The sequence below is a fragment of the Triticum dicoccoides genome, chromosome 7A (genome assembly GCF_002162155.2).
Source record: "Triticum dicoccoides isolate Atlit2015 ecotype Zavitan chromosome 7A, WEW_v2.0, whole genome shotgun sequence".
Lineage (NCBI taxonomy): Eukaryota > Viridiplantae > Streptophyta > Magnoliopsida > Poales > Poaceae > Triticum > Triticum dicoccoides.
Window position 1 is genome coordinate 476549471 of NC_041392.1, and position 19295 is coordinate 476568765.

Genomic DNA, 19295 nt, shown 5'->3' on the forward strand with positions numbered 1-19295 from the left:
GTAAGATAGAAAGAGTGGAGACCGAACCAGACACGTTTATGAGCCGGTCTCGTGACTCTGTAATCGACGGGCGTCACCCATGTATATAAGGGGATGACCCGGCGGCGGTTCAGGAGAACAGACAACAACTCGAGACTCAGGAAAAGCGTATTTGCTCCCTGGTCATCATAACCCCATCAATTCCATCACAACTAGACGTAGGCTTTTACCTTCATTGTAAGGGGCCGAACTAGTATAAACTCTCTTGCGTCCCTTGTCCGCTTTAACCCTTTTAAGCTAACCAGTAGCGATGGCTCCACGACTAAGTCTTTTCATGAGGACAACTGTCGTGATAAAACCACAATAGTTGGCGCCCACCGTGGGGGCTATCGCATGATGGTTTCAAGTTCTTGGAGGGAAACTTCGAAGGACTCAAGGGTTACGCTGTGGGCCGGATGACCAAGAGTCATCGCGGCAAGCTCTACATCGACAATGCAGGCTGGGGCCCCGAGGCCGGCTCAATCGAGTAACCAAGGTGGATACAATAATCAGGGCAATTAGCAGCAGCAGCAGTTGGGTTACCAGAGCAACCCGAAGCAGTTAAATAGTGGGCAATATCATGTCTTCACCACTAGTTTGGACAAGCGTGACCAAAAGATTCATAAGAGGGCAGTGAATTCCGTTGAACCGGCAGTGCCCCGTTATTTACGCTGGTCTGAGCAGCCAATCGTATGGAGTAAAGAGGATCATCCTCCCCGGGTTGACAATCCGGGTCATCTGGCATTGGTGGTGGCGCCTCAGGTGGGAGGTTATAAGTTCACCAAGGTACTCATGGATGGAGGAAGCAGTATCAACATCCTTTATTATGAAAACTTTCGTTGCATGGGGTTAACGGATAAAAATCTTAACCCGTCCAATACGGTGTTCCGCGGCATGGTGCCTGGTAAGTCAGCATATCCTGTTGGCAAGATAGCTCTGGAGGTGGCTTTCGGAGATAATCATGACTCAAGATCAGAAACATTGACCTTTCAGGTGGTGAAAATCAAAAGTCCGTATCACGCCCTGTTTGGACGGCCGGCTTATGCCAAATTTATGGCACGACCCTGCTATGTCTATCTGCAGCTCAAAATGCCGGGTCACAAGGGAACTATAACCGTCCATGGGAGCCGCAAGATCTTTGGAATGTGAAGAAGGTGATGCGGCTTATGCTGAGTCGGTTTGTTCCACGGAGGAGTTAAAATTTTACAAGGATAATGTTGATCCGGCAGACATGACTCTGTTGAAAAAGCCGACTACGGAGCATGATCCGGCCCTGAAGTTTAAATCGGCTGATGAGACTAAGCTTGTTGACTTCGTGCCTGGCGATTCGTCCAAGCAGTTCAGCATCAGCGCTAACTTGGATTCGAAATAGGAAAGCGCGCTCATCGAGTTCATCCGTGAGAATCGGGACATCTTTGCGTGGAAGCCTTCTGACATGCCAGGTGTACCGAGAGAACTCGCTGAGCACACTCTTAATGTTGATCCTAAGTATAAACCGGTGAAGCAGTTTCTCTGCCGGTTCAATGAAGAAAGACGCAAGGCTATTGGAGAGGAAGTGGCCAGGCTCTTAGCGGCTGGATTTATTGTTGAAGTTTTCCATCCTGAATGATTGGCTAATCCGGTGCTCATCCTTAAGAAGAACGGCACCTGGCGTATGTGTGTGGACTACACAGATCTCAACAAGGCTTGTCTAGCAGATCCTTTCGCTCTCCCCCGTATTGATCAAATTATTGATGCTACGGCGGGTTGTGAGCGTTTGAGCTTCTTGGATGCATATTCTGGTTATCATCAGATCAAGATGGCAGTTAAGGACCAGGAGAAGACGACCTTCATAACTCCCTTTGGAGCCTTCTGCTATGTATCTATGCCCTTTGGGCTCAAGAGTGCCCAGGCGACTTATAAACGGTGTGTGCAGAATTGCCTTCATAAGCAAATCAGCCGTAGTGTTCATGCCTATGTGGATGATATTGTGGTCAAGTCAAGGAAGAAGGAAACATTGATTGATGATTTCAAGGAAACATGTGATAACCTGCGGGTTTACAAGATGATGCTTAATCCGGCCAAGTGCGTTTTTGGTGTACCGGCAGGCAAGCTCTTGGGATTTTTGGTGTCTAACAGGGGGATTGAGGCTAATCCGGAAAAGATTAAGGCCATCACCTCCTTGGCTAAACCGAAATGTATCAATGATGTTCAACGCTTGGCGGGCCAGATTGCCGCGTTGAGCCGGTTTATCAGCCGCCTCGGCGAGAAGGCGATTCCTTTGTATCAGATGCTGAAGAAAACAGATAACTTAGTCCGGAGTTCTTTCGTAGATGAGGCATTTGAGGACTTAAAGCGGCAGCTGGCTCATCCACCGGTTCTTGCTGCTCCGGTTGACAAGGAACCATTGTTGTTATATGTGGCGGCTAACGCTTGAGCAGTCAGCGTGGCTATTGTGGTGGAGCGCAAAGAGGCAGGCAAGGAATATCTGGTTCAGCATCCGGTTTACTATATCAGTGAGGTACTTATTGAGTCCAAGCAAAGGTACCCGCATTGGCAGAAGTTGGTGTATGGAGTTTTCATGGCAAGCCGGAAGCTTAAGCAATATTTACAAGGTCATCCCATCACAGTGGTCAGCTTTGCTCCTTTGGGAGATATAATCTAGAACAGGGAAGAAACAGGCCGGATTGCCAAGTGGGCTATTGAGCTCGGGCCTCATGAGTTGAAATACATACCCCGAACGACGATCAAGTCTCAAGCACTTGTGGATTTCATCAACGATTGGACAGAACTACAAGCACCTGAAGAGAAGCCGGATCACACTTATTGGACTATTCACTTTGATGGGTCCGGGCAATTGGAAGGCTCGGGGGCTAGAGTCATATTAACTTCCCCACGAGGTGATAAGTTTTGTTATGTTCTCCGTTTAATGTTCCCTTGCACTAACAATACAGCTGAGTACGAGGCCTTACTCCATGGTCTTCGGATGGCTAAGGAGATAAACTTAAGCCGAGTTAAGTGCTTCGGTGACTCAGACCTGGTAGCTCAACAAGTGTCTAGAACTTGGGACTCCAAGGATCCACTCATGGTGTGGATCATGTGGACCGGCGAAAGAACGAAGCGGCGGAAGCTTTAAGCCGTCTGGGCTCTCAGCGTAAACCGGTTCCGCCTAATGTCTTTTTGGATGTTCTGCATAATTCGTCTGTTAAGCTCCCCGGTGAAGAGGATTTGGCTATTCCTGATCCGGAAGCTCAGTTGGTGGCGGCTCTTCATGTTATCCCGGATTGGACGGTTCCTTACCTGGCGTATATGAACCGGGGCGAGTTACCAGAGGATGAGACTCTAGCCAGGCAGATAATCCGGCGGTCCAAGTCCATGACTATTATCAATGGAGAGTTGCATCATTGCAGTGTGACAGGGGCGTTTCAACGCTGTGTATCTCCTGAGGAAGGCTGTGAAATTTTGCGTGAAATCCACGAAGGAGATTGTGGTCACCACACTGGTTCAAAATCTTTGGTGGCCAAGGCGTTTCGTCACGGTTTCTATTGGTTAACTGCTCATGCTGATGCTGAAGATTTGGTCAGACGATGTGATGGCTGTCAGAAGTTCTCAAGCCGCGCTCATGTACCGGCTCAAGAATTGAGGATGATTCCAATTACTTGGCCGTTTGCGACTTGGGGGCTGGATATGGTTGGGCCTTTCAAAAGGTCCAAAGACAAGAAGACCCACCTTTTGGTGGCGGTTGACAAGTTCACAAAGTGGGTAGAGGCAGAACCAGTTAGCAAGTGTGATGCGGCCATGGTGGTTCAATTCATCAAAAAGGAGATTTTCCGGTTTGGCTTTCCACATAGCATTATCACTGACAATGGTGCCAATCTGTCAAAGGGTGCCATGAAGGAGTTCTGTCAATGTGAGCACATCCGGCTTGACGTATCATCAGTGGCTCACCCGCAGTCCAATGGTCAAGCGGAGAGGGCTAATCAAGAGATCTTGTGAGGCATCAAACCCCGGCTTATGGTCCCTTTGCAGCGGACGCCGGGTTGTTGGGTTGAGGAGCTACCTTCTGTGTTATGGAGCATCAACACCACACCCAACAGATCGACATGATACACGCCGTTCTTCATGGTTTATGGAGCGGAGGCGGTTCTTCCTAGTGACATCCGTCATGACTCACCTTGTGTAGCGACATATGTTAAAGCGGACAACGAGAAGGCACGGAAAGAAGCTCTTGACCTGTTAGATGAGGAGCGTGACATAGCGGCGGCCCGTTCGGCGATTTATCAGCAAGATCTGCGTCGCTATCATAGCCGCCGGGTTAGAACCAGAACCTTTCAAGAAGGAGATTTGGTGCTTCGGCTCATCCAGGATCAGACGGATATGCACAAATTATCCCCACCTTGGGAAGGACCTTTTGTGGTCAGCAAGAATCTACACAACGGGTTGTACTACCTAATCGATGTTCAAGAGCGCAAAGACTCGCATAAATCGGAGGAGGAGACCAACCGGCCGTGGAATATTGCTCATCCTCGGCCCTATTATACTTGAGCTATAGGCTCTACTTATGTACATATTATTACAATGTATATATTATGGTCAATACAATAAACCAGAACCTCAGCTAAAGTGGGGTATCTGTTATTTTTACATCATGAGTGGTTACATGGAGCTTCTATTCTTAAAGCGGCGTCCGGTTTACCCCTTGATTTAGCTTCTCAAAAGCTTTATATTATATCACTTGGGGGCTTGGTCGTGTCCGAACCATAGCAACACCTTTTGATAGGCGCAAAGCCACTGCATTACTTGGGGGCTTGGTCGTATCCGAACCATAGCTATGCCTCTTGATCGGCGCAATGCCACAGCATCACTTGGGGGCTTGGTCAAACCCGAACCATAGCTACACCTCTTGATCGGCGTAATGCCACAACATCATTTGGGGACCTGGCTGACTCGAAGTATAGCTACACCTTTTGGGGGCTTTGTCATGTCCGACCATGGTAACACCTCTTGATCGGCTCAAAGCCTCGCTTACAATGGTTTTATTTTGCCTTTATTTGATTTCTGCTCTCCTTTTTTATTAAGGTTTTTTTCGTTGCTTTCTCAAACCGGCATTAATAAACCGGTTCGACTGTCAATTACAAATTGACGAAACACTGTCAAATCATATACTCGAGACTATCCGCCCGGTCTGATTTTCTGTTAAAATTTATTTAAGGAGTAAAACCGGTGTTTATCAAAGCCCGGAACGGTTTACATTATAAACCGGCTTCATATCAACAGGAGATGTTTTCTCCTCCAAAGTTTGGGTTATAAGCCCCGCTACAAGCTTGGCCAGCCAACATCATGCCTGAAGGTGGCAGGTATTATATATTTGCATCATTGGTTACATGTTACAGCCTAAGTTATCATCTTTGGTTTTATGTACATGAGTATCATGACCTGCCCGGCGGTAAACCGCCAGGGCGCTTTAAGCTTTTTTTAACTACAGAAATAGCTTGGACAAGTGAATATGGATATCATATCTTAAGTATGATGAATCAAGCACGCATCAGTTGCAGATAAATATGCACGAAGGCATATCAGACCAAGTATATGAACTAGCCTATTACAAGGTGTTCCAATGCCCAAAAAGATCATTGTTTTTATCAGATACATGTCAAAGCATGTAGTAGTTTAAACCGGCCTCCTGTTCACGCTTGGTCACCGGCTTAATCTGATGGTTGCGGATCATCTCGCGCCGGTTCAACTTCTTCCTCCCTACCCAGTGGCTGGAAATTGACAGTTGCCCAGTCGATCCCAGTTAAGGCTTGAAATACAGCTTCATCACTTATCAGCAGGGACGGTTCAATGTTAGGGGCGTAAGTGTTCTTATGGATTGGCAGGATAAGATTGTCAGCTTCAGGAATTGGTGCAGCAACCCGCTTGTTCTTGTCATCATAGCTGGCTTGATAATATGACAGGTTTGCTTCTTCAGCCAATCGACAAGCCAATGGGCGCACTTCCCGGTTTATGATCCAGAGATCATCTTCGCCAAATTCGGTTCCATCTTCCTTTAAGCTGGGATAGCCTTGGGCTGCTTCAATTGGATCAAAGTCAGGAACCCATGCCTTTGCCCGAGTTAGTGCAGCCAAAGCGCCCGTCCTAGCAATGGATTTTTCAGTTCGTCAACCCGGGAAGGAAGCATGGATAACCTTTCTAAGGTATCCTTAATCAAAGTGGGCGGCGGATTGTTGTGGGAAGCAGTGTAGATGATCCGTTGCGCGCTGGTATACAATTGCTCTATCAGAGTGTAGGCAGCTTTTAACTTCTTTCGAACATCCGATCCCAAGTGGCCAATACGAGTTCCTGCATCATCGCAAGGGTTAGTAAACCGGCAGTTACATGAAAAGATCTGATCAAATTGGGAAACAAAGATGCTTACCAAACACAGCTGCAGTCATGGCATGGACCTGCCGCTTCACGCTGGTCAATTCATCAACCACCAGTTTAAGAGCGGCTTCTGCTTTTTCAGCCCTTTGCGCCAAAGCGGATTTCTCAGTCTCCCAGTCCGCCCGCTCATTGTTGAAGCCCTCTTTAAGTTTTTCCATAGCACTTAAAGCACTGGTCAATTCTTCCTTCACCTTGGAGGTTTCAGCCTGTTGCGACTTAAGGTTCTCTTTCAGATAAGCAGTTTGGCTTTCTCTCTTACTCAACTCAGCCTGCACAGAGATAGTTATATGATGAAATGGCAATACATATTTGAAGTACCAAGCACATAACAAGTTATGCCCTTAGTACTTGGGGGCTAATGCATATTTGCTCTGTGTCAGAAATTTTTTCAAAGTCCCAAGCATAATACAAGTATTCAACTTGGCACTTGGGGGCTAATGGAGGTTTGTTCAAAGAATCCTACAATGGAGTCTCTTTTACAAAGGCCCGGTTCATCTCTATACAGTTAAATAGCCTTTGGGGGCTACTTCAGTGAAGTTAAAGGTGCATTATGGCTCACACTAAGTGCCTACTAAAGTCCCGGTTTAGATCGGTATCTTAAACCGTCACTTGGGGGCTACTGGAATTGATAAACTCCAAATCAATACAAAAAGAGAATCACATATGAAGTTACCTCATATTTTTTCCTTCATCATATTGACCAGGCCAGCTTCATAATCACGGCTGGTGTATAGACGGTTTAGATAGACGGAATGAAGCTATTGAGCATTCAGTGCGGCGTAAGTTGATAAATCGGCATTCCACTTGCCTTTGCCAATTGCAGAGAATTCTTCTTTAGCAGTATGCCTTGACAAAGCGACAGGATTTCCTGGATCTGTATGGCCAATGCCAGTAATCAAAACGTCATCATCCTTCTCCTCAGCAGCTTGTACTGGAGTTGCCGGTTTGTCAGCATTTTTTGCTGGATTGACCAGATTGTCAGTCCGGATGGGGCTTTTGGCTGATCAGCATGGCCAGTGGCATCAATTTCTGCCTGCTCAGCAACAAAGTCCTGATCTTGAGGCGGTGGATCATTCAATATATCATCAAGGTTGGCCTCTTCAGGATCTATAGTTCTCTCCAGTTTAGCAGCTGTGTCTTCCTCTGTCGGTTTACTCAGACGAGCCTTTTTGCTGGGTCTGGGCTTGGCTCTGAGAAAAATTAAAAAGCATCAGTACAACATATGTTAAGTAATATGTCAAAGATATAAGATGGAATATGGCTTACCCAAGCACTATTTTAAGGGGTGGAAGCTTGGTGGTTGATGACTCGCCAGAGGATGAATGTGAAGTGACCTAGTAATTGGAATCAGACGGATTAAGAGGTTAACAAAAACATCCCGCTTTAGGTCATGAAGTGGCAAGAGAATTAGAGACCTCTGAACGGTGTTTCCGAACCAGACTATTCGGTAAACCGGCGAAGGTAACTACCTGGCCGCTGTGCCGGGTTGTACGGCGAGCCTCATGCTGTTGTGTCTTCACAAGAAAGTTTGGGTCCAAATAAGCAAGAGGATAAGAAAATTTAACTTTCTGTTCGCTCGACGATTTTTTAGTGAAGGCAAAGGGTTTGAATTGGAGGAAAGAATGATTACCTCTACAGCATCGGCGTGACTGACTTCAGCGTCGTCCTGGCAATAATCATCATCAATAAGGCGTATGAAAAATGAACCAAGTGAGTCAAGTTCTACCTCAAAATCTGGGTTACCCACATCATCATCAGCCGGTGGATCGGAGGATGCAGTGGTTCTCTTCCTGTTCGCAGGCTTCTTCACAACTTTGGTCTTTTGGCGGGTTGGCTTCGCCGGTTTATCTTGTGGAGGTTTCTTGTTCTAGAACGGATCATCGCCCTGTCAGAAATAATAACATTTTCAAAGAATATTTGGACAGAAGCAATTTCAGATAAGTAGATGGTATGAGTCTTACAGCTGGCGGTCTGTTGATGGCGCAAAAAGGGGGTAGGCTGGTTTGAGCACAGACATCTTCCGGTTTATTCAACATCTTTTTGACAGCTTCAGTAACTTAGTCATCTGTAAGCTGGATATCCATGTGCCGCTGAGCATCCTTTACATCTCATGTGTACTCACACATCAAACCGGGGCGCTGGCTTAAGGGCAGTACGCTCCAGGATATCCAGCAGCGCGCAAAATCAACCCCTGTCAACCCGTTTGCCATAAAGGCTCTAAGCTTGGATAGTTGAGGAGCATATTTGATTCTTTCTTTAGTAGTAAGCCTCTGAGGAAAAGGGTGTGTGTTTCTCAGACGTTCCGAACAGTAACCCGGCAGGGGATTTTCCTCAGATGGAGAGGTGTCTTTGTAATAAAACCAGGTCTGGTTCCATTCCTTGGGATGGCTGTGAAGATTGGCATGAGGGAAGGTGACTTCTTTCCTTTTTTGAATCGCCATGCCGCCCAGTTCTGTGTTGGATCCGTCTTTGAATTCAGTGCGATGGTTCAGGCGGAAGCAATCCCGGAATAGCTCTACTGTAGGTTCCTCCTGAAGGTAAACCTCACAAAATACTTGGAAGTGACAGATATTGGTTACGGAGTTAGGACCGATATCTTGTGGGTGCAGTTGAAAGTTGGCTAGGACATCCCGGAAAAACTTTGAACCGGGAGGGTTGAAGCCCCGGCTTAAATGATCAGCAAAAACAATAACTTCTCCGTCTTTGGGTGTAGGAGGACATTCCGGGCCAGGGACCCTCCAGTGAATGTCATTTTTCTTACTTAAAGTGCCCGTTTTGACCAGTTTGTTCAACTGATCTTCAGTGATACAAAGACATAAGTATATTGCTAAACCGGGGTCAGCTATCTATAAACAGGAGTTTAACAATGAGACAGTGCCCTAGTAAAGGCTTTGGCGGTTAAACAAGGGGACTAATGGTATATACGGAATTGTCACTGTTTTCTAACAAGTTAAACCACCTAGTCTAACATTGAAGAGTCAAGACTGCAGATGTATAAGTGAAGGAAAACAGGTTTCACAAGCTAATGTTGCAGATTTGGATCTGAGAAGGTTCATAAAAGGGAAATATATTCAAAGCCTAAAAAGCAGTATCGAACCAATGGGTGAAGGTTCAGATGAGATCTTCTGTTTTGAGATGCATAAATGGAAACAAAGGCTAGAGGCTATCATCATGCCGAACAGATATTCAAGAATTTGTCAAGAATCATCGTATGAACAAGAACGCTGACGAACACCGAAGAACGTCGAAACCCTAAAATATATCTATGGCGGAAAGAGCAGAGAACTTACCGGAGCTGATGAGGAAGCGGAAGGGCGCCGCAGTATTCTGGTGCGTTCAGGGTGATGCAGCGGCCAGGGTCGGAGCAGAGGCGATGGTCGACGGTGGCAGCGTAGCTCCAGAGGCTGAGCGGTGCAAGGAAGATGACGTGAAGAGGCACGAGGGGGAAAAGGTTAAAATGACCCCTCGGTCCTATTTATAAAGGTAAGGGATAAGTGTTAGGCGTGAAAATCGAGGGCCGAAAATTTGGAAGTGGAGCCGAGCTGTCGCCTCGATTGTCGGAGACCCATTAATGAAGATGTGTTATACACAGTTTCTTTATAACAGATGACGTCATGACAGTTTACCATGATCCAAGAAGATGATGTCACGGAGGTTTACCAAATTATGAGAAGATGTTAAAGACGAAGTTTTTACTAAGGATTGACATGAACCTATTCAAATCAATCCGGGGCCTAATGTTGGGGATATTACTACTGGGCGTAAACCGGCCAGGACATGTCGGGTTAACTTCATCAGTAGTTGAGTATGCTTGAAGCCCATGAAGGCAGATGAGGATGTTATGTAAGGACCCAAGGCCCAGAACTGGTTTAAGGCCTGTAGCCGTGAACCGACATTGGTATGTAACTTGTATTGTAAGATAGAAAGAGTGGAGACCGAACCGGACACGTTTATGAGCCGATCTCGCGACTATGTAAACCGACGGGCGTCACCCATGTATATAAGGGGACGACCCGGAAGTGGTTCAGGAGAACAGACAACAACTCGAGACTCGGGAAAAGCGTATTCGCTCCCTGGTCATCGGAACCCCATCAATTCCATCACAACAAGACATAGGATTTTACCTTCATCATAAGGGGTTGAACTAGTATAAACTCTCTTGCGTCTCTTGTCCTCTTTAACCCCTTTAAGCTAACCCATAGCAATGGCTCCATGACTAAGTCCTTTCATGAGGACAACTATCGTGACAAAACCACGACAGTTCTTGCTCAGCCCGTAGCAGCCACGTCAAATTTGCAACAACAAAGTAGAGGACGTCTAACTTGTTTTTGTAGGGCATGTTGTGATGTGATATGGTCAAGGCATGATGCTATATTTTATTGTATGAGATGATCATGTTTTGTAACCGAGTTATCGGCAACTGGCAGGAGCCGGTTGTCGCTTTATTGTATGCAATGCAAACACCCTGTAATGCTTTACTTTATCACTAAGCGGTAGCGATAGTCGTAGAAGCATAAGTTGGCGAGACGACAACGATGCTACGATGGAGATCAAGGTGTCGCGCCGATGACGATGGTGATCATGACGGTGCTTCGGAGCTGGAGATCACAAGCACAAGATGATGATGGCCATATCATCTCACTTATATTGATTGCATGTGATGTTTATCTTTTATGCATCTTATCTTTGTTTGATTGATGGTAGCATTATAAGATGATCTCTCACTAAATTATCAAGGTATAAGTGTTCTCCCTGAGTATGCACCGTTGCGAAAGTTCTTCGTGTTGAGACACCACGTGATGATCGGGTGTGATAGGCTCTACGTTCAAATACAACGGGTGCAAAACAGTTGCACACGAGGAATACTCAGGTCAAACTTGACGAGCCTAGCATATAACAGATATGGCCTCGGAACACTGAGACCGAAAGGTCGATCGTGAATCATATAATAGATATGATCAACATTGTGATGTTCACCATTGAAACTACTCCATCTCACATGATGATCGAACATGGTTTAGTTGATTTGGATCACGTGATCACTTAGAGGATTAGAGGGATGTCTATCTAAGTGGGAGTTCTTAAGTAATATGAGTAATTGAACTTAAATTTATCATGAACTTAGTACCTGATAGTATTTTTCTTGTCTATGTTGATTGTAGATAGATGGCCCGTGCTGTTGTTCCGTTGAATTTTAATGCGTTCCTTGAGAAAGCAAAGTTGAAAGATGATAGTAGCAATTACACGGACTGGGCCCGTAACTTGAGGATTATCCTCATTGCTGCACCGAAGAATTACGTCCTGGAAGCACCGCTAGGTGCCAGACCTGCTGCAGGAGCAACACCAGGTGTTATGAACGTCTGGCAGAGCAAAGCTGATGACTACTCGATAGTTCAGTGTGCCATGCTTTAAGGCTTAGAACCAGGACTTCAATGACGTTTTGGACGTCATGGATCATATGAGATGTTCCAAGAGTTGAAGTTAATATTTCAAGCAAATGCCCGGATTTAGAGAGATGAAGTCACCAATAAGTTCTACATCTACAAGATGGAGGAGAATAGTTCTGTCAGTGAGCATATACTCAGAATGTCTGGGTATAACAATCACTTGATTCAACTGGGAGTTAATCTTCCGGATGATAGCGTCATTGATAGAATTCTTCAATCACTGCCACCAAGCTACAAGAGCTTCGTGATGAACTATAACATGCAAGGGATGGATAAGACGATTCTCGAACTCGTAGCAATGCTAAAAGCTGCGGAGGTAGAAATCAAGAAGGAGAATCAAGTGTTGATGGTCAATAAGACCACCAGTTTCAAGAAAAAGGGCAAAGGGAAGAAGAAGGGGAACTTCAAGAAGAACAGCAAACAAGTTGCTGCTCAGGAAAAGAAACCCAAGTCTGGACCTAAGCCTGAGACTGAGTGCTTCTACTGCAAGCAGACTGGTCACTGGAACCGGAACTGCCCCAAGTATTTGGCGGATAAGAAGGATGGCAAGGTGAACAAAGGTATATGTGATATACATGTTATTGATGTGTACCTTACTAATGCTCGCAGTAGTACCTGGGTATTTGATACTAGTTCTGTTGCTAATATTTGCAACTCGAAACAGGGACTACGGATTAAGCTAAGATTGGCTAAGGACGAGGCGACAATGTGCGTGGGAAATGGTTCCAAAGTCGATGTGATCGCGGTCGGCACGCTACCTCTACATCTACCTTCGGGATTAGTTTTAGACCTAAATAATTGTTATTTGGTGCCAACGTTGAGCATGAACATTATATCTGGATCTTGTTTGATGCGAGACGGTTATTCATTTAAATCAGAGAATAATGGTTGTTCTATTTATATGAGTAATATCTTTTATGGTCATGCACCCTCGAAGAGTGGTCTATTTTTGTTGAATCTCGATAGTAGTGATACACATATTCATAGTATTGAAGCCAAAAGATGCAGAGTTGATAATGATAGTGCAACTTATTTGTGGCACTTCCGTTTAGGTCATATTGGTGTAAAGCGCATGAAGAAACTCCATACTGATGGACTTTTGGAACCACTTGATTACGAATCACTTGGTACTTGTGAACCATGCCTCATGGGCAATATGACTAAAACGCCGTTCTCCGGAACTATGGAGCGAGCAACAGATTTATTGGAAATCATACATACAGATGTATGTGGTCTGATGAATATTGAGGCTCGCGGCGGGTATCGTTATTTTCTCACCTTCACAGATGATTTAAGCAGATATGGGTATATCTACTTAATGAAACATAAGTCTGAGACATTTGAAAAGTTCAAAGAATTTCAGAGGGAAGTTGAAAATCATCGTAACAAGAAAATAAAGTTTCTACGATCTGATCGTGGAGGAGAATATTTGAGTTACGAGTTTGGTCTTCATTTGAAACAATGCAGAATAGTTTCGCAACTCACGTCACCTGGAACACCACAGCGAAATGGTATATCCGAACGTCGTAATCGTACTTTACTAGATATGGTGCGATCTATGATGTTTTTTACTGATTTATCGCTATTATTTTGGGGTTATGCTCTAGAGACAGCTGCATTCATGTTAAATAGGGCACCATGTAAATCCGTTGAGACGACGCCTTATGAACTATGGTTTGGCAAGAAACCAAAGTTATCGTTTCTTAAAGTTTGGGGCTGCGATGCTTATGTGAAAAAGCTTCAACCTGATAAGATTGAACCCAAATCGGAAAAATGTGTCTTCATAGGATACCCAAAAGAGACTGTTGGGTACACCTTCTATCACAGATCCGAAGGCAAGATTTTTGTTGCTAAATTTGGAATCTTTCTAGAGAAGGAGTTTCTCTCGAAAGAAGTGAGTGGGAGGAAAGTAGAACTTGATGAGGTAACTGTACCTGCTCCCTTATTGGAAAGTAGTTCATCACAGAAACCGGTTCCTGTGACAGCTACACCAATTAGTGAGGAAGTTAATGATGATGATCATGAAACTTCAGATCAAGTTGTTACTGAACCTCGTAGGTCAACTAGAGTAAGATCCGCACCAGAGTGGTACGGTAATCCTGTTCTGGAGGTTATGTTACTAGACCATGACGAACCTACGAACTATGAAGAAGTGATGGTGAGCCCAGATTCTGCAAAATGGCTTGAGGCCATGAAATGTGAGATGGGATCCATGTATGAGAACAAAGTATGGCCTTTGGTTGACTTGCCCGATGATCGGCAAGCCATTGAGAATAAATGGATCTTCAAGAAGAAGACTGACGTTGATGGTAATGTTACTATCTATAAAGCTCGACTTGTTGCGAAAGGTTTTTGACAAGTTCAAGGGATTAACTATGATGAGACTTTCTCACCCGTAGCGATGCTTAAGTCTGTCTGAATCATGTTAGCAATTGCGGCATTTTATGATTACGAAATTTGGCAAATGGATGTCAAAAGTGCATTCCTGAATGGATTTCTGGAAGAAGAGTTGTATATGATGCAACCGGAAGGTTTTGTCGATCCAAAAGGAGCTAACAAAGTGTGCAAGCTCCAGCGATCCATTTATGGACTGGTGCAAGCCTCTCGGAGTTGGAATAAATGCTTTGATAGTGTGATCAAAGCATTTGGTTTTATACAGACTTTTGGAGAAGCCTGTATTTACAAGAAAGTGAGTGGGAGCTCTGCAGCATTTCTGATATTATATGTGGATGACATATTGCTGATTCGAAATGATATAGAATTTCTGGATAGCATAAAGGGATACTTGAATAAGAGATTTTCAATGAAGGACCTCGGTGAAGCTGCTTATATATTGGGCATCAAGATCTATAGAGATAGATCAAGACGCTTAATTGGACTTTCACAAAGCACATACCTTGACAAAGTTTTGAAGAAGTTCAAAATGGATCAAGCAAAGAAAGGGTTCTTGCCTGTGTTACAAGGTGTGAAGTTGAGTAAGACTCAATGCCCAACCACTGCAGAAGATAGAGAGAAGATGAAAGATGTTCCCTATGCTTCAGCCATAGGCTCTATCATGTATGCAATGCTGTGTACCAGACCTGATGTGTGCCTTGCTATAAGTTTAGCAGGGAGGTACCAAAGTAATCCAGGAGTGGATCACTGGACAGTGGTCAAGAACATCCTGAAATAGCTAAAAAGGACTAAGGATATGTTTCTCATTTATGGATGTGACAAAGAGCTAGTCGTAAATGGTTACGTCGATGCAAGCTTTGACACTGATCCGGACGATTCTAAATCGCATACCGGATACGTGTTTACATTGAACGGTGGAGCTGTCAATTGGTGCAGTTCTAAACAAAGCGTTGTGGCAGGATCTACGTGTGAAGCGGAGTACATAGCTGCTTTGGAAGGAGAAAATGAAGGAGTCTGGATGAAGGAGTTCATATCCGATCTAGGTGTCATACCTAGTGCATCTGGTCCAATGAAAATCTTTTGTGACAATACTAGTGCAATTGCCTTGGTAAAGGAATCCAGATTTCACAAGACAACCAAGCACATCAAGAGATGCTTCAACTCCATCCGGGATCTAGTCCAGGTGGGAGACATAGAAATTTTCAAGATACATACGGATCTGAATGTTGCATACCCGTTGACTAAGCCTCTTCCACGAGAAAAACATGATCAGCACCAAGGCTCCATGGGTGTTAGAATCATTACTGTGTAATCTAGATTATTGACTCTAGTGCAAGTGGGAGACTGAAGGAAATATGCCCTAGAGGCAATAATAAAGTTATTATTTATTTCCTTATATCATGATAAATGTTTATTATTCATGCTAGAATTGTATTAACCGGAAACATAATACTTGTGTGAATACATAGACAAACAGAGTGTCACTAGTATGCCTCTACTTGACTAGCTCATTGATCAAAGATGGTTATGTTTCCTAGCCATTGACATGAGTTGTCATTTGATTAACGGGATCACATCATTAGGAGAATGATGTGATTGACTTGACCCATTCCGTTAGCTTAGCACACGATCGTTTAGTATTCTGCTATTGCTTTCTTCATGACTTATACATGCTCCTATGACTATGAGATTATGCAACTCCCATTTACCAGAGGAACACTTTGTGTGTTACCAAACGTCACAACGTAACTAGGTGATTATAAAGGTGCTCTATAGGTGTCTCCGAAGGTACTTGTTGGGTTGGCTTATTTCGAGATTAGGATTTGTCACTTCGATTGTCGGAGAGGTATCTCTGGGCCCACTCGGTAATGCACATCACTATAAGCCTTGCAAGCATTGCAACTAATGATTTAGTTGCGGGATGATGTATTACGGAACGAGTAAAGAGACTTGCCAGTAATGAGATTGAACTAGGTATTGAGATACCACGATCGAATCTCGGGCAAGTAACATACCGATGACAAAGGGAACAATGTATGTTGTTATGTGGTCTGACCGATAAAGATCTTCGTAGAATATGTGGGAGCCAATATGAACATCTAGGTTCCGCTATTGGTTATTGACCGGAGACATGTCTCGGTCATGTCTACATAGTTCTCGAACCCGTAGGGTCCGCACGCTTAAAGTTCGATGACGGTTATATTACGAGTTTATGTGTTTTGATGTACCGAAGGGTGTTCGGAGTCCCGGATGTGATCACGGACATGACGAGGAGTCTCAAAATGGTCGAGACATAAAGATCGATATATTGGACGACTATGTTTGGACATCGGAAAGGTTCCAGACATTTATCGGAGTACCGGGGGTTACCGAAACTCCCCGGGAACTAATGGGCCTTATTGGGCCCTTGTGGAGAGTGAAAGGGGCTGGCCAGGGCAAGAGGCGTGCCCCCTCCCCTTGTGTCCGAATAGGACAAGGAGGGGGCGCCCCTTGCCTTTCCCCTCTCCCACTCCTTCCTCCCCCCTCCTTCTTGGACTAGGAAAGGGAGGGGCATACCTACTTGGAGTAGGTTTCCCCCTCCTAGGGCACGCCACCCCCTTGGCCGGCCCTCTCCTCCTCCCCCTTTATATATGGAGGAGGGGGCACCCCATAGACACAACAGTTGATCTCTTGATCTCTTAGCCGTGTGCGGTGCCCCCCTCCACCATAATACACCTCGATAATATCGTAGCGGTGCTTCGGCAAAGCCCTGCATCGGTAGAACATCATCATCGTCACCACGCCGTCGTGCTGACGGAACTCTCCCTCAAAGCTCGACTGGATCGGAGTTCGAGGGATGTCATCGAGCTGAACGTGTGCTGAACTCGGAGGTGCCGTGCTCGGTACTTGATCGGTCGGATCATGAGACGTATGACTACATCAACCGCAGTGTGCTAACGCTTCCGCTTTCGGTCTACGAGGGTACATGGACACACTCTCCCCTCTCGTTGCTATGCATCACCATGATCCTGTGTGTGCGTACGAATTTCATTTGAAATTACTATGTTCCCCAACACTTGACCTAATGGCTTGGTCCTTGAAGGAGGTGTTAGTGCGGCGAACCAGGCAATCAGACTATGTGGCTTTATCGCTCTCACTTTGCCATAGGAGTTTGACAATGAGATTGTAGGCGCAGCCCCTGGTATTATTCGATTACCCAAACTTGGGTGCTGTAGACGCCTGCCCGGGTGGAGACCGATCCTTTGTGTAATGTGGAAAAAATCGCAAAAGATTTATACTTAGTCAGTTTTCGGCTTTCTCTAGTGAGGTGTTTATCCGGATGAACCGGAAACACAATCGCATTAGTTCTCCCTTTACTACCGTAGACGAACGAGCGAAACATAAGGTAGTTAACAAAGGAGCCGGGCAACCCAACTATTGACCAAAGACTGATTCAGAGCCGATGCATATAATGCTATATTTGAGACGCTGAATTGCACTATAAAAGTGTTCGGACTTATTTTATTTTTAAGAAATGTACGTGGCCGAATGGAGACCCTAGCGATTTAAGTCGTACCGAGGTGTACATGGCAATCAGAAAAGAGAGGGAATACAGATTTACGAAATAAGCCATTACTGAATATGTTAGGCGAAAAACTGTTTCCGTTATAGTCTGATTGATACGTCAAAACGTATTTTACAAATGATGCGATAAGCATCGAGGCTATTTTACATGCTGAGCACCAGGGAAAGCTGTGTACGGGTCCTAAAAAAGGAAGAGGTGATCTTTAAAGATCCTTGAGATACTCTGTCGCACGTTTGCGTCGCTTGGCTCCTTGGTGTGTAATCCTTCGAGAGGATCAACGATCGGGTTTTCATAAAGGGCCTGGGAAAGGTGCCGTTGGTACCATCACAAGTTGACGTGGGTTGTAAGGAACCTGAAAAAATAAAAATAAGGAAAAAGGATATGAGGGTCCACATAGGGTCGAACTGTATTGTGGATTTTATCTTTAATATGCCTCCATATTTGCCCATTGTATCTTTAGTGCGTAGTTTTGTCCGCATGGCACGTGTGCCGCAATTTGGTTGGGACTGAGATGGAGGCCGAACTGTTAATCGAGCTCCAAACGAGCTGGACTGTCGCTCTGCAGGGTAGTCTGGACGCGTTTAATAGTGTCCGGGGGCTTAATTGCTTATATACCATTTGGCCTTATAAGGCCGCCCTGTACTTCCGCTGCAAAGGCCACGGTGTGCTCCTCAGTACGGAGGGATCACTCCATTTTTCCATTGACTGTTATAACACCGCGTGGTCCGGGCATCTTGAGTTTGAAATAGGCATAGTGCAGGATCGCATTGAAGCGAGCGACCGCGGTTCGTCCGAGCAGTGCATGATAGCCGCTACAGAAGGGGATGACATCGAAGATCAAGTCCTTGCTTCGGAAGTTGTCCGGCGAACCGAAGATGACTTCCAATGTGATTGAGCCCGTGCAACGGGCCTCTACACCAGGTATTACTCCTTTAAAGGTAGTTTTGGTGTGTTTAATTCTTGACGAATCAATACCCATTTTGCGGACCGTGTCCTGATAGAGCAGGTTAAGGCTGCTGCCGCCGTCCATGAGGACCCACGTAAGGTGGAATCCATCGATAATTGGGTCGAGTACCAACGCGGCCGAGCCTCCGTGACGAATACTAGTCAGATGGTCTCTGCGATCAAAGGTGATCAGACAGGCTGACCATGGAATGAATTTTGGGGCGACTGGCTCTATCGCATAGACGTCCCTTAGAGCACGCTTGCGCTCCCGTTTGGGGATGTGAGTAGCGTATATCATATTCACCGTTTTGACCTCGAGGGAAATTTCTTCTGTCCCCCGGTGTTCGGTGGGTGAGGCTCAGCGTCGTCGTCCTCACTGGGAGACCCCTTCTTATGTCTGGTGTTTAGTTTACTGTCATGTTTAAAGACCCAACAACTTCTGTTGGTATGGTTAGCGGGCTTGCCTGGGGTGCCGCGAATCTGGCAAGGTTGATCAAGTATTCGGTCCAGGCTAGATGAAC